General features: G+C 45.4%; 1 protein-coding gene across 1 annotated transcript in view; it reads left to right on the forward strand.

Moving 5' to 3' along the window:
• Positions 1 to 692: 692 nt before the first annotated feature.
• The window catches only part of PELI1 (pellino E3 ubiquitin protein ligase 1), a 71240-nt gene continuing 55126 nt past the window's right edge, over positions 693 to 16806 (forward strand). Inside the window, exon 1 of the mRNA XM_054987845.1 lies at positions 693 to 1007. The gene's annotated coding sequence lies outside the window, so the exon portion shown is untranslated. The remainder of the gene's footprint in view (positions 1008 to 16806) is intronic.

Raw genomic sequence — 16806 nt, forward strand, 5'->3', positions numbered from 1 at the left:
CAAAGGGTTAATTTCATGGCATAAGCGCAGTTGTTATTATTGTTGTTGTTATGCCCCGATGAGGTCTCTCCCTACCCCCCAACCCCGTCCTCTCCAGGCTCCACTCCCAAATCTCTAGGAATTACCCAGCCAGGAGTTGGGAACCCTAGGCTGCAAATACGAAATAAATCCTACAATAAAGGACGTTATCCAGTCACTGATTTTTCTGCAGCCCTTTGACTAGCCTGATTCTGACTGTTGTATTTGCTATGAATACTAAGACACGTCTGCCTTTTTGAGCCACCGAGTCCGAGTCTTTATGTTCCTCGAGTGGTAGGAAGGCGACGTGGTCTAGCCCGATGTCGTCAGCCGTCGGTCGGGGAACCTCCAAAGGAGACTCTGCCCTGGCGAACCCCCTCTGCTGCTCACTGGCCTTGAAAGCCCTTTCTGGAGTCGCCATTACGACTCGAGGGCGCGTACTTGGAGAATGCCATTTCAATGCACTTTCGCCCCGGTTTTGCAGTCGGATTCGAAGGGCGCACGCTTCCTAAAGCGCATCGACAGCGCATTCTCCGACGGGCGTCCAAAGCTTTTCTCCCGCGCCCACGGAACTACACTTCCCAGGCTCCTTCTGGAGGCGGTGCGTCTTTATGAGGTCACCCTGCCCCCCCCCCCTTCGATGTTGTATGTGTGTGATGTGTGGCGGAGCAGCCGCTGACCCGCAGGGCTGGAGGCTGGTGCTCGAGCGCCTTCTTGTCCTGCTGCAGCCCCGCCACAAAGAGAGGAGCGGCGGCCACTCTCGCGGCCCCCGGTGCAGCCCCGGGGCTGGAAGCTGATCTGCAGCCCCGACCCAGCATTTATCCCTCTCCCCCCGCGCCCGCCCGCCCGGCCTCCCTTGCATCGGCGAATGCGGGCACCGGGGCTGCTCTTTGCTCCGGGAACGGATTGATCGCTTTGCTGCTTTGGGCTGCGAGGCAGAAGTGCGCGGCTCGCCTCCTTGGGCTGCTCCCGCCGCTCGTGCGCTCGGGGTAAGTCGCCCTCGTTCCCCGGGTGGCGGCGGCGAGTCTCTGGTTCGCTGTGATTTTTTTCCCCCGGGAGGGGAGGGTGGGCCGAGGATGACGACGGCGCCCCTGGCTCCAGCCCGGAGACGCCTTCCCTCGCCCATCCAGCGGTGCCTTTCTCGTAGGGCGGTCTTGGGTTCTTTGTCCTCCGCTCTCCAAGGGGAAACGGCATCGGCGCCCGAGTCCGGCTTTCGGCCGCACGGAATCCGGCCGGGGGGCGGGAGGTCTTTCGCCAGGGAGCTTTCGGGTCGGGCTTGAGCGGCTGGAGGCTATTCGCTTGTTTTTTTTTTTTAAAGGTCCCCCCAAACTCTGCAATCGGTTCTTATTTGTCGCGATTCTACGATCCTGCAGTCCTTCTGGATAGTAAGCAAAGGGCTTTAAAAATGGCAAAACAAAGGAGTTTTCTTCCTTTGTGTTCACCTATCAGAGTTCTAGGCTGTTGGGGGCCAGTTCCCACCTTTCCAAAGGTTCTTCATCGCTTGCCCCTTTTTATTGTGGGGTTTGTCCTTAGGAAGTTTTACTTTGGAATTTGGGTTCCCGAGTGTGTGTGTGTGTGTCTCTTTTTCTCTGTCAATTAAGCAGATGCATGCCATCTGTAGCAAAGGGTTTTTTAAGAAATCTATTTCTCAATTGACTTCCTCAAAGTCTGTAAATTGCTAACATGGGGGGGAGTATTGTCTAATTTTTTTTTTAAGGAAATGGAGAGGTACAATGAACTGACATGGGGGAGCGTTGTCTTTTTCATTTCAGTTAGCACTTGTTTCGGTTTCCCAAAGAGACTTTTTAAAAAAAAAATTAAATTCTATAGTTATGAACTTGCAGTTCTGATTTAATTGCTGCTTCTGTACATCTGTAGCTTGCTAGTTAATCTGTGCTTTTTGCATTACCTTTTAAAGGCCACACACTTATTTTGGCTGCGAGTCTTTCAATACAATCTTTGTTATATTTCCTCTCTCTAACTTCCTATTGACTGAACTCCAGGATTCTCTCTTCTGAATCTGAGCTGTATCGCAATGGAATGAGCTTTGTTTCCATGTTGAATTCATAAAAGGGGAAGGGAGGGAGGGAGTGAAAAGGGAAGGGGGTGGAGAGAAAAAGCCGAGTTTCCTGTCCTTATTTTGCATCTCACAAAGAAAATACATGGAACAAGTTGGATTTTTCCCCCCAGTTGCTTTACACTGTCTCTGTGTTATGCATTGGGTTAAATGTGTTCTTGAGTTGAGAATAATAATATTAAATGGATAGTTGCAACCTTGCAATTTTGGGGAAGTAATGCCTAGCATCTCCTGCCTTACCGACAGAGGTGTTTGGTATTCAAGCGTATTTTGGGGGGGAGGGATACTGAAAAGGCAAATCTTTTCTTCTTGAGATAACTCAGGCTGCATTTTTCAAGGATCTCTATTGATTTTTAACATGACGGTCTGAATAAGTATGCAAAGATTGGCCCTAAAAGTGGATTCCTCTAAGGCCAGCTCTGTAGACATAGGCTGAGAAGTGGCTTCGATTCCGCCCGGGATGCTTGCTTCATGAGGACCCTTTTGAGTTTGAGGCACCAGTTCTAATTGCCCCACTGGCAAAGCCACCTCGGTCAGCAGTTTTTAGTCCCAGTCGCTCATTACTGTGGTATTCTCTCAGAGTTTCAGGTTAGTGTTCTCAGGTGAGAGAATCCTTCAACATTTCCTGAAAGGGCTCAGGAACGTCAAACTACTATTTTCTCCCATACCATCTGTGTGGTTTTTCAGAGTAGGCTGGTGAATTGGGGGAAGGGTACAGAAAGTCTCTTCCTGGTTTTGAAATGTGGATGTATGGATTTGACTTATTATCTGGAAAGGCATAGAAATATGTTGATATTGAGAGCTTCTGTAGCACAGTGGTTAAGTAGTTTGGCTGTGAATCAGCACTCTGCTGGTTCGAATTCCACTGCTGCCATGAGCTCAGCAGGTGGCCTTGGGTCAGCCCCTCCCCTCAGCCCCAGCTGCATTGTGGGGATAATAACAACACTAACTTGTTCACTGCTCTGGATGAGGCACTGATCTGTCTAGAAGAGTGGTATGTAAGCACAGTTGTTGTTGTTATAGTGCTGTGTGTCAGGTACTATCTGGATTATAATGGCCAATTGGGTCAAAGATTGTATACCTCTGTGTGTGCATAGAAAGAGTGTGTGGGTTTGGGGGAGAAGGAGAGAGAGGCTTTCTTTAAAAGGTTATGATAGGTTGGATTGGAACATGTATGCAAAGTCCAGTGTGAGAACTGAGAACAGGTATACCAGGGACTGCCTTTGGGCTCTCTGCAGTTAGTGACATGTGTGAAGATGGCTGTTTTATTGTTCCAGAGGAGTTAGCCGTGTTAGTCTGTAGCTGCAAAATAGTAAAGGCTGAATCCACACGTCCCTGCACCACGGTAAATGTTCGCTAAACTTCTGGAAGTATAGCGTCTTTCTAGCGCAATTTCTGACTCATCGCGCTAAAAGACGCTATACTTCCAGAAGTTTAGTGAACTTTTACCACGGCGCCGGGACGTGTGGATTTGCCCAAAGAGTCCAGTAGCATCTTTAAGACTAACCAACTTTATCGTAGCATAGGCTTTTGAGAACCACAGCTCTCTTCGTCAGATGTATAGCCAACTTTATTGTAGCTTAAACTTTTGAGCTGTAGTTCTCAAAAGCTTATGCTACAATAAAGTTGGTTAGTCTTAAAGGTGCTGCTGGACTCTTTACTATTTTACATCAGTGGTAGGGATCCCAGGTGTCCGTCAGTGTGTCACTTCTGAATTTCCACATCAAGTGGGGCTACGTTTCCCCCCCCTTTTAAAAAGCAAACAAACGAATCCAGTATAGAATGTTGACGTACATCAGGGTGTGTCTGAAGTTGCCAGAATTGGGAACAAGAGAGAGTTTTGATGGTGGGCTTAGGGCGTAGGGCCCAAAACTGCATAGGGCAATGAAAGAATTATGGTGTGTCTCAAGTTAGGTTGCCAACATCCAGGTGGTGGCTGGAGGTTTCCTGGAATTTCAACCAGTCTCCAGGTGACAAAGATCAGTTCCCCTGAAGAAAATGGCTGCCTTGGAAAGTGGACTCTATGGAATTATGCCCTGCCCTCTCCGGGCTCCACCTCCAGGGATTTTCCTAGTCTCAAGTGATGCTTCTGGCTTGTTGTTGAGTCAGAGGGTGCCAGCTTACATTCTTTGAGCTGATGTAAGTCCAGGAAAAGTTCAGTCTGACATAAGAAGCAGGGTGCAGAACCCTGTCTTGGGCTGTATCCAAGTAATGTTATGAAACTCAGTAGGACCAGAAGGAAAGCATTATGTCCACGCATGGAATCATGGTGGACATTCCAAAAGGAAGAGCTACTGGAAAACTGCAAAAATGGACTGCACAGCTGGTTTGGGCATTTGTTGAGTACAAATTGGAGGTGTTCTTCTGGCAGTCTTTATGCTACATTATATTTGATCCTAGCCAAAGGCCAAGAAGTAATAGTCTCCTCTCTCTTTCAAAGGACAGTTAAGACAAGATAATGGGAAGTGGGTCTTTTTACGCATGCCTGTGGAGTGGAGAGCGCCCTCAAGTCATAACAGACTTATGGCAACCCCTGGTGTAGTTTTCGTGGCAAGAGTCTAACAGAGGTGGTTTGCTATTGCCTTCCTCTGCAACCCTGGTCTTTGTTGGAGGTCTCCCATCCAATTAATAACCAAAGCTGACCCTGCTTAGCTTCTGAGATCTGATGAGATCAGGCTCACCTGGGCCATCCAGGTCAGGGCTATGCATGTCTGTCGCATCCCCAAAACTGAGACTGGGGCATTAAAGATGTGCAAAGATCCACACACAAACACCCATCTTCAGGTATTTCACATTTCCCAGAGGGGCAACAAATCTCTGCACAGATAATTTATTTAGAAAATTTCCATGTGGTCTGTACAGGGAATCTGCACTGAGACAGCATACTAAATAAAATCCATTAAAAACATAAAATATTATAAGTTGTTCATTAAAATCCAGAATTGAAAAACCCAGCCAGAGCATCAAAGCATAATTATCTATGCTATTAGCTACTCAATCTAGTTTAAAATAACAGTTTTCAGCCTAAAAGTGCATTATAAAAGGGTGTTAAAAGATCAACCCCTTAATTAAAAGCCTGGGTGAACAGAAACACTTTGGCCTGATGCCTAAAAGAAAGCAACATAGGTGCCGAGAGGGCCTCAACGGGCGGGTGTTCCATAGGTGAGGCATCACAACTGAAAAAGCCCTGTCTCTGGTTGCCACCTGCCTAATTATTGAAAGGCTTCTGAGACCGATCTTAACTGGTGGACTTTGTGATTATTATACTGGTAGGTAAGAGCTGTGTGTGTGTGTGTTATAAGATCCATTCCACATTGTTTTTTCAGTCAGAATGTGTAAGACTTATAGCGCTCATGGTATTTTTTTTCTATGTTCTGCTTCCTTGATGTATAGGAGGCCTTATGCGCTCATTCAGTGAATTAAGTTTGTCAAGAAAACTCTTCTATATTTAGTGAACCTCCTTCTAAACTTTGCTTTTATTAATAAAAAATGCCGCACGTTGATTTTAAGTTGCAAAGAGAAAAGGACCGTTTAGGTAAAGCTTTTCATTTTGAAATTCAAGAGGCTTCCTCAACGAAGTGTGTGCGCTAACAGGCAATTTTAGCAATTAAATAGTAAATCTTACCATTTAAGAGAGCCTTTTATAGAACCTAGGGGTAAATCAGAACTCTCATACAGGCCACCTATCTTTTGTGCTGTAACATTCCGTTTGCTTATAGATGTAGAGAACAAAGGGCAATTTCTGAAATTGCAGGATTTCTTTATGCTCTTTGCACACATGCAAGGCTGAGCGAGATCATACACTTGAATGCTAAACCTGCAATCCTGTACACGCACTTAAGCCGCCGGCATTTTATTGAAGGCAGTGAGATTTAATCTGCCCAATTGCATGCAAGATTGCAGTGCGAATGTTTAGAACTTCCCAGAAACCAGGGGATATTCATTACTGAACTTGCTAGTATTTTTCCCAGAAAATGAAGTAGGGTTGGAATAAAAGACTTACTCCTTGCTGGTTTTGTGAGCCCCAGGGGAGGTTTCAGGCTGTATCTTTTGCCACAGCTTTACAGGCCATGGGGCAATTCATAAACTGCAGGGACTTTAAAACAGAGTTGGTGATAAGCTGCTGCATAAAATAAAAATCCCACAGGCTGTACCCAATCATGTGGTTGTGCCTGAAGCAAGTTTTTGAATCAATGCCTGTGTTTCATGTTGGGTTTATTTATTTATTTATTTGTCTTTTACTCTTAAGTCTGTATAGGTGCCACCATGCCAATGGATAAGATAAACAGCTGCTGCCTAATGCCTATACGTGCACATTCTCTGTGGTTTCACCCACCTTGTGAAATGGCCTGCCTGGGGAAGCTAGGAAGGCTGCCATGTTTCTGTCATTCGTCAAACTATGAACATGAGAATCGTTGAAGACAGTATTTTTCTCATGGGAATAGAGGGAGTAGTCACATGGAATGGTTCAGGGGGATGCTTCTTTAGAAAAGGAACAGCATTGTATATTCTGAGATTTACTGTATGGTTTTCCCTGCTTTTACTGCAAAATAGTAGAGAGTCCAGTAGCACCTTTAAGACGAACCAACTTATTTGTAGCATAAGCTTTTGAGAGCCACAGCTCTCTTCATCAGATGCATTGTCAGCTTTTGAGAACCATCTCTTCATCAGATGCATTGTCAGATGCATCTGACGAAGAGAGCTGTGATTCTCAAAAGCTGACGATGCATCTGATTAAGAGAACTGTGGTTCTCGAAAGCTGACAATGCATCTGATGAAGAAAGCTGTGGTTCTCGAAAGCTTGTGCTACAAGTAAGTTGGTTAGTCTTAAAGGTGCTACTGGGCTCTTTGCAACTACAGACTGACACAGCTAACTCCTCCTGATCTATGACCTGCTTTTATTGCCCTCCCTTCTACTTTGGGGGTTCCACTTTCCTCATTGTTGATGATAGACTGCGTCTGGTCTCTTTTTCTTTTGCGATTGGTTTTCTTACTTTTGCAATCCTAAACCTGTTGCGTTGCTTATCGGCTTCTGTTTTATGTCATGCGACAATCCGCCTGGAGTTTCAGAAAGAAAGGTGGGCAATAAGTATTCCTAAATTGAACGTTGAGTCTGTTGCGTGGCTAAAATGGTGGGATACGTAGCCCGTTGCGTGAACTCAGTGGATAAATCTGAGGACAGTGCTTCCTGGAGTCAGCAGCTGATGACATTCCTTTCCCTGCCTGCCCCCCTCAGCTAGAAACCTCAAACTGTGGTTTGATTCAGTAGCCCACCAAAGTTTGTAGTGGTTGTTGAGTGAGTTTCCCCTCTTGCTTTAAATGTTTGCAGAAGTAGACCTTTTCTGTTTTGCAGTCAACGGCTCCTGCACAGGTTTAGCAGGCGAGGGATCTTCGTGCTGGAAGAGTGGAATGAGCAGAGGGGGGCTCGGTGCTTAGGGATCCCATTTCCCTGGTGGAGGCAGGGAATCCCCTGCTTTCACTCTCCGCCCCTCAGCTTCACTTGCCTGGCCAGCACGGGAACGGGCCTCCCAGGCACACTCACTGACGTTATCGCTCCGCCCTGGGAGCACTCCAGCACTTTGCCGCAGGCTGATTTGGGCCCCAAACAGGCCAAATTGGGCCCATTTGGGGCCCGAATCGGCCTGCTGTGGAGGGGGCATGCACCCTGCACCTGTGTGGTGACATTACCACTCAGTCCGCATGTGCGCAGCGCACGCGAGTCAACAATAAAGAAGGGAAGAAGGAGGTAAGAGCCAGGTCTCCCCCTCCTCGAGTCCCTTCAGGAGGGTAAGGGGACCTGACAACCCTATATAATGGTGCTAGCAAATGGATTCGTGGAACCCCCGGCGCTAGCCTGAATGCTATCATAATGATATGGTACTTACTCTGCTGGCTTACAGTGCTTGAGCTGAAGAGAGATCCTTTTTCCTGATGGTTCTTTCTTCATGCAGAAAAGCAATATTATTCAAATGTGTTGAATAGGCTACTGATACTGCTTTCAGAGATAAATACGGGCTTTAATTCCCCCCCTGCAGATTTCATTTTAATGCAGGATAGCTTTGAAACAAATAGCCTTGATTTGAATTGAAACTTTAAAAAATAATAATAAAGTGTGCGTTTAAATCAATGGTTTTTATCGATCTGGATGCGATAGCTTGCTCTTTAAAAAAATACTTACACGTTGTTTGTGTAACAAAACATAAGGCAAATGTTTATTCAGCAAAAGACACAATAATGGAAAAAATATCAACAATAGTCTCCTGAGTAGTAATTTATCCCCCCCCCCCCCGATCCAATGTTCAGTCCGAATAATGGGCACATCCATTCTTGAGCCAAAAGGGGAGATCACTAGGTTTCACTTTCATGTTTTCAGTTGTGCAGGTGAAACTGGAACATGGATTTTGTAGTATTCTAAGCTAGTAGGTGAAATATTTTGCTGGAAATGATTCTTCTCAACAAGGCTCTTGGGTCTTCCTTTGGGATTTTTCTTAGTTTGTCACAGTGTCCGTATTTGCCTGTATCCCCACTCCAAATCTAAGCGTAGTGGATGCCCATAAAATGAACGATACTGAAAGAACCATGTTTGTCATAAAATCTGCCCCTTCACATGGTGACTGATGTGCTTAAGACTTAAAGCTGTTTTGAGAATGTCGGCATGCTGGAGTTATGTATTTTGTGTGCAGAAAAATAGTACCGACCTGATTATCCAATACCAGAAGTGTCAAAATACCCAGCTTTTACTCTCTAAACTCACAAGCGCCCTGACAAAATTGTCCCAGGGAATGAATGTGAAGTGCTGAAGCCAGAACTAGGTCATGCAACATTAAGTGCTACTGATGCAGTCTTCATAAGGGGAATTTGAGCGTGTTTCCATCTTATCTGGAGCCTGCTTCCTTTCAGCTTATGTTTGAACAAAGTATAGTTGTATGTCACCTGCTCTTGCCGGGGTCTTGATAGGAAAGGGTGTGTAGCATCCTTGCACTTGAACTAGGTGCATTATATAGAATGTGGATATCTTGAAGTTATCTATTAAATCTTCATATGAGTTTAGATAAAAATTATTGAAGCTTCCACTTAAGTTGGTCAGGATTTCTCAGACTCTGGAGGTATCAGTTTAATGGTTGGTCTTTATGAGATTCTTCTTTTCTCCCGTCAGTTTTCTAGAGCCACCCTAGTAGCTGGCTTTCAGTGGCTTTCTGAGATGTGGGAAACAAAATTAAAAATGTTTCCAAACATCTGTTACTGTTCTAATTGAATGCCCAGTGATGGCTTAGATCTGATGCACTTCCAGGCCTCGTGTGACAGAAGGTAGTTGATTAAATATGTGCTGGTAAGCAACTTACAGGGTTTATAGATGACATGGCCAAGTCATGTTTTAGACTTGTACAGCGCTGGCTTTATCTCAAGTAGTAAAAACTTCTGAGTTCACAAACCTGTTGAACTCTGTGTCTTTCTCGTTTTCCAGTTTGTGACATCACAGGATATTGTGAAATAAATATAAAACTTGGGCAAAGCGTAAGCATGCTTCAGGTCGACTAGAAATATAGTCCAAGGACCTTCCTAAATGAGGGGACTCCTGGGTGGGGGGACTCTTTAACAATTGATTATGCTTATGCCCAGTTCCATATGAGCAAAAAGTCAGAGCCATGCAAACTTTCTATATGGTTCAAAATCTCTGAGGAAAGGATGCCCATGAGCAGGGAATTTTTTCTGGGAAAAGAGGTGGGGGAACTCAGTGGGTTGCCCTTGGAGAAAATGGTCACATGGCTGGTGGCCCCGCCCCCTGATCTCCAGACAGAGGGGAGTTGAGATTGCCCTCCATGCCGCTGGCATGGAGGGCAATCTCAACTCCCCTCTGTCTGGAGATCAGGGGGCGGGGCCACCGGCCATGTGACCATTTTCAAGAGGTTCCGGAACTCCGTTCCACCACGTTCCAGCTGAAAAAAAGCCCTGCCCATGAAAGAGAATGAGAAAAGGCCATGAAAAATACAGAATTTCCCTATTGAACACATCAAGCAGCTTTCAACTGAGCCAGACACTTGGCCCATCAAGGTCAGTATTGCCTATTTGGACTGGCAGCCGCTCTCTGGGGTCTGGGAAAAGTCCATTATTTCTCGTATCAACTGACTATATGGTCTGGGAACCATGGATATAAATGTTGGGCTGCGCCGACTTCCTGTTCTTCCGCTTCAGCAGATCTAATGAGAATAGGATGTTATCTGCAGATTGTGAATACAGAAGATCCGGATAGCTGCTCCCTGAATTAGGCTTTTGTGGTGTTTTACAAAATAAAGGAGGGGAAAGGGAGAAGGTTTTTTTTTCTCCCTCCTTTCCTTTCCAAAGCTGAGGCAGTTAAAATAGCCCCTTCCTAACTGTGGGCAGGGTGTCGGAAGACCAGCACAGGTGTGGGTTCCGTGCTTTTAAGAAAGATACAGACAAATGGGAATGGGTTCTAGGAGAGGGCCGTGAAGACAATCTGGAAAAACAAGTTGTGTGTGTTTACTCCGGAGAAGAGATTGAAGGGTGAGACAATTGTGCCATTACGTAGATGAGGGCAATAACTTGTTCTCTGCTACATTAGAGAGCAAGACAAGGTGTATGATGGGCTAAAGTGAGAGAGAAGGGTAGATTTTGGTTGAAGATGAGGAAAAACCTCCTAAAGGCCGAGCAGTTTAACAATGGAACCATCGGGCTTTTCTTGCAGGAGAGGTTGGCAAGGAGCCATCTGTTGAGAAGGCTGTTGTGTGGAGTTTCATCCACTAAGCAAAATGAAAGGCCCGTAAGACGGCTTCTGATTGTGACATGCGATCTGTGTGGACTGGAGGTGTGTTCAAGGAATGAATGCATCAGGTTTCCTTTTTAAAGCCAACTTCATATGTGTCTGTTGTTTCACAGGTTTGATGGGAAATTATAGCAAGCTTTACAGAAAATATAATAAAGATGAGGTAAAAATACATATGTGGTAAAAATACATATCTGGTGGCTTAAGCCTGTTGTGTCTGGGTAGAGGAGGAAGAGGTGTGATTTTAGGAATCCTAGGAAAGATGTAGGTTTTTCTGTACATCTCTCTCTTCTAGCCACTCAGTTTCTTGGTCAGTGAAAGATAGGATGCTCTGAGCTCAGGAGGTACCTTTTTTCACTTGGAAGCAAGAGTTCTCTGGCAGAACCCTGCAAGAGAGAAACCTAATAACAATAACAGCATTCGATTTATATAGCGTCCTCCGGGACAACTTAACGTTCTCTCAGAGCGGTTTACAAAGTATGTTGTTATTATTAATCCCACAACAATCACCCTGTGAGGTGGATGGGGCTGAGAGAGCTCTGAGGGAGCTGGGACTGACCCAAGGTCTGACCCAAGGTCACCCAGCTGGGACTGACCCAAGGTCTGACCCAAGGTCACCCAGCTGGTTTCAAGTGGAGGAGTGGGGAATCAGACCTGGTTCTGCAGATTAGAGTCCTGCTGCTCTTAACCACTACACCAAACTGGTGTATTCTATGCAGTCTGCATATAGTCTGTAACTCGAGATGGTGGACACAGGTTCACAGGAATTTCTGCTGAGACCTGCTGCGCTTCAGCAACCATGCGCCCTTCAGGACATACCTTGTCAGCTGAGATGCTTCAGCTGTGGGCAGAGCAAGGGAGAAGGCATTTCCTTTACTCCTGCAGCTTCTTTCCTTGTGGCCTACAACGCTGCCACCACAAGGCAAGTGAGACTCCCTTTTCCTAATTCCTGCACCTCATATACCTAGAAGTAAACTAAAGTCTGAGACAAGTCAGAGATGGGATTCCATATGCTGCATATGGGATGATCCACACGCAGTATTTCCTTCCTTCCATCCTTCTGTCCTTTCCTTCCTCCCTTTCTTCCTTTCCGTCCCTTGCTTCCCTTCCTTCCGTCCCTTCCTTGCTCGCTTGCTCGCTTGCTTGCAGTGTCAGCTACTGATTTTCATGTATGAATGAGCCCCAGGGATAGAACGTTCATATTACTGTTTGTTGCCTGCCTTGACTCCAAGTGATCAGGGAGAAAGACTGGCCTATAATGTTTTAAATAAATAAGTAAATGTAAATAAATATTGCCTCCCACCACTTCAGATGCAGTTCTTTTCAGCAACCTCAGTTCTAACTTCCAGCTATCCATCAAGTGATGTGCGCGCTTATGAGAACTGCCTTCCTCACTTAGTGGTCTCTTCTGGACGTGTGAAGCCATTGCAACGTTGCCATGTCCTGGAGGCAAACTTTTGTGTTGTTTCAGTGAAGAGTTTCACTGAGAAAATAAGGGCTACACACTACTTAAATTAGCATGTAGCTGAACTGTGTTGGTATGTGATTGGAGGGGGAGAATCCAAAATGCATCACATATGTAGGCTTCTAAAGTAATTTACTTCCTTTCAAAGAGCGACATAGTTCATTCTCCTTTTATAATATGCCACTTGGGATATGTTGCTAATTCTAAAAATATGTTGGTTCCTCAGTTTCCCACCATCTGCTATAAACTTTGCTCCACCCTCTGTTTTTGGCTTTCACATGTGTGCATCCCCCCTCCCCCCAGGAATGTCGAAGCATAAAAGACAAATGCAGCTACTAATGAAAAACGTTGTGGTCAGACCTCTGGCACAGCAAATGGCTTAAAACTGACCTAATACGCTCAGAAAGCACATAAGAGATTGAGGCTTATATTTTGCAATGTATATTGGCTCTTTCTGTATCCCGTTAGCTTCTGCTGGGTGTCTTTTCTTGCCTCCTAAACTGTTGTACTCTGTTTTCCTAAGTTTCCTTGCATCTGCTTCTCCCAACCCCTCTTTTTGCTAAAGGGGAAAATGAATAGGTTCTTTTGCTCACATGTGCAATTCAAGGCAGTTGATTAATTGTGCCTTACCTATATAGAATCATAGAATCCTAGGGATCTCCAGGGTCATCTAGTCCAACCCACTGCACAGTTCAGGAAATTCACAATTATCTCCCCCCCCCCCCCGCACCCACACCTCGAGTGACCCCTGCTCCATGCCCAGAAGATGGCAAAAATATGTCAGCAATAAGAACAGAAACATTTTGCAGGATGTGGGTACAATTCACCAGGGTTACTTCATGTATTTGGATGCTCAGAAGGTACTATTTAGAGGAAGTTCTACCTGAGAAGACTGGAAACGGAAGGAGTGGCAATCATTTATTTATTTAAAACATTTATACGCCACCTTTCCACTCCAACTACGATTCTCAAGGTGGTGAACAACAAACATTAAACATTTAAAACATTAAAATAGCATCTAAAATGTATATATTAAATACCATAAAAAGATATAGACATCAAAAATGTATATATTAAATACAATAAAAAGTATATAGACATAAAAGCAAACACACAAACTAGGGAGGAGGCCAATAAAAATTTACTGAGGGTGTGCCGAAGAAAATAAAAAAATCTTCCCTTGCTAGCGGGAGACAATGACAGAGGGAAATAGACGAATCTACCAGGGAAAGGACAAAAGTATCAGAACCCTGACTGAGAGGGCCCTTTCTTGGGTTACCCGTGCCACCCACCTGGCCTCAGAACGTGGGGGCACCTGAAGCAAGGCCTCCAAAGATAACCAGAGTAGACAGATAGGTTCACATGGGAGAAGGCGGTCCTTAAGGATAACAAAGTGTGGTGTAACGGCTCGAGTGTCAGACTAAGATCTGGGAGATCCAAGTTTGAATCCATGCAAGATTGCTGGGTGATTTTGGGCCACGTGCGCATCTCGTCTTAATACACCTCACAGGGTTGTGGAGATAAAACGGAGGAGAGAAGCTGCTTTGGATCCCTACCGGGAAGAAAGACAAATGAAGTAAATAAATGTATTCATTTGTGAGCAACTTTGATTGCATTTATCTATTGGCTACTGCTCTGTTCGCACTTACCTACCTGTAAACCGCAATCCAGGCTGCAGTACAGGCCAGTGAAGCTAGTGACACTATATATATTGTCTCCCCAAATTTGGGGAAACAATACTCACATGATCCAGAGGAGTTAGCCATGTTAGTCTGTAGTAGCAAAATCAAAAAGAGTCCAGTAGCACCTTTAAGACTAACCAATGCTCACATGGAGAAGCTTAAAGCGCTTTCCGTAACCTCCGTGGCCAGATAAAATACCAGCTATTGGGCTTGCTCCAGTCCCATGTGCAGATTCATAAAGCCTGCCAGTTTTGTATAATGTATCCATAGCCCTCACCCTGGGGATCACCTTGAATTGATGAATATTTGAAAGAAAACTGCTGCAAGTGGAAACAATTAGTTGTTCTGCTTTGTTCTTCAAATCTTTAGTAGCTATATTCCTGGCTCCGTCCACAAGTACTTCGTGTTCTACAGGACGGGTGCCAGATTTAGTTCTTTGCATGTACTGAAAGCACCCAAACCAGATTTTGTTCAGTTTCATACTCCCATCTGACTGTACTGGAATTTCCTTAGGGTGAAGCTTTCCATCGAAAGTTTTTAGGATAGATTTATCACTGTGAATGTGCAGAAGTACTGTTATAGACTCCCGTATACCATGGAGTGTGTTCACGCTGATCCACTTATTTCTTTCACTTAAGAGACTGTGAACATCCTAGAGTTTATGAATAGCCTGCGATCTTTTTGATTGTTTCAGATTCACTTATATCGAGAATGAAACACACATACACACACACACCCCGTCATGCACACACACTTCTTTCTAATGGCTCCCAAAAGAATTCCTGGATGCTACAGGGCCATAGGAATTACTAGTTAAGGACACGTAGGGTGTATATGACTGGAAATAGTTGCCGGGCTTAGGAAGCCAGCAGAAATCTGCTCAGTGGAAATCACATTTCAAGTGTAATAGGGCTGTGCCAAGGGCAGGTGAGATTGGATCCAATGAGAAAGTGCACAAATTCAAGGCATTGTCTTAAGGGGGATTTTGGGCTCACTTCAGGTGCTAATATCTTGCATAACCACAGCAATTTCACAGCTGTACCCCTGTAACTTCCTAGTCTGCTGTTCTCGTGCGAAATCGTGTCAGGGAGACGCTATCGTTCCGGGAGCCTGGCGCGATGTTCCGTGGCCGGTAAGCAGTGTGAAAACGGCCTCGGTCTCTTGAATCCAAAGCAGAGAAAGTCTTCTGTCTTTGAGTAACTTTGAAAGAACTGCAGTTTGTGTTTTTAAAAGGAAGTCCCACTTTGCAGTTGGAGAATATTCAGGCATTAATAGACAACTTGCCTATGATGAATAATAAAGTGATGCTTTTTCCTTCTTTCACGAATATCTCTGAGCCAGTGCTGATAGAAAAGGCAACCTCGTTGTAGCTTCACCCTGCCACCCAAAAAGCCAGCCTGAACAGAAAAGTTGTAATGTTTTAGAAAGATGCTCAAAAGTTCTGTGGAGCTGACCAGCATTCATAGGCAGGACAGCTAAAGATCTCTTACCACTTTAGCGTTTAAAGGCCGCAGAGCCAAGACCTCTGTACAACTGTGGTTTCTCCAGCATATCTGCAGCAGGGGAAAGGCTTGGCGTCCTTCCGTTAGGGATAGCTTTCAGTGGGGTCCAAATCTGCACAATACATGTTTGTTTGTTTATGGCATTTGTATGCTGCCTTTCCACGTGTCCATGCACCATATCCTCTTGTTCCATTAATTCTATGTATTGATTGATTTAGGTATTTGTATCTTGTTTCCTCCCCAGATCGGCTTATATCATTCTCCTTGTCTCCATTTTATCCTCAGAACAACCCTGTGAGGGTAGTTGGGCAGGCTGGCCCAAGGGAATTTGAACACTCACAGGAACTTATTTGTTTATTTATTTATTTATTTGACTTCTACCCCGCCCTTCCCATGAGTGGGCTCAGGGCAGCTTCCAATAATATTCCAATAAAAATACAATGAAAACATTAAAACCACTTAATCCAGATAACATGATAAAAAGGTTCAGGTGCCACTAATCAAATCAGGCCACTATAAAATCACGATAGGCCAGGGGCTCTGCCATGGTGTAAATCTGGGGCAGCTGCAGAAAGAGAGCAAGGCGGTCAGAAAGGGGAACACAAAACTGGCCTCTAATCAAAGGCCTGGCAGAACATCTCTGTCTTGCAGGCCCCGTGGAACTGTAATAGGTCCCACACGGCCCAGCTCTCCAGTGGGAGTGCATTTCACCAGACCGGGGCCAGGGCAGAAAAGGCCCTGGCCCTAGTTGAGGCCAGCCAAATATCCCTCAGGCTGGGGACCACCGGAGGCTGCTTATCCACAGAGCGCAAGGCCTTTCATGGGACATAATGGGAGAAGCTGCCTTATCCCGCATCAGCCCATTGTTCCATCAAGGTCAAAATCATCTACTCAGGCTGGCGGCAGCTCTCCAGGGGCCTCTAGTAGAAGTCTTTCACATCGCCCATTGCGTGTTCACCCAGTGAACATCTACGGTAAGGTGCAGATTTGAGCCCAGGTCTACTAGATTGTAGTCTAATCACTGTACCGTGGAAAAATGTAGGTGGGAGTGGTCTGGTTCCTTAAGATTTGGGAGTAGGGATTCCAGGTCTCCTGGTGAGGGATCCCCCACTCCCACCCTCTGTCTCCTCCCACCACCACTCACCTGGCCAGTGGGAGGGACAGGCGAGGGAATAGGCCTCCTAGACACGTACCCAGGGCAGTATGGTGACATCACTTCCAGGAAGTGATGTCACCCCCCCTGGAGTGCACACACGAAGACATCTCCAAGGGTAAGCGCC

Source organism: Eublepharis macularius, chromosome 1 (genome assembly GCF_028583425.1).
Source record: "Eublepharis macularius isolate TG4126 chromosome 1, MPM_Emac_v1.0, whole genome shotgun sequence".
NCBI lineage: Eukaryota > Metazoa > Chordata > Lepidosauria > Squamata > Eublepharidae > Eublepharis > Eublepharis macularius.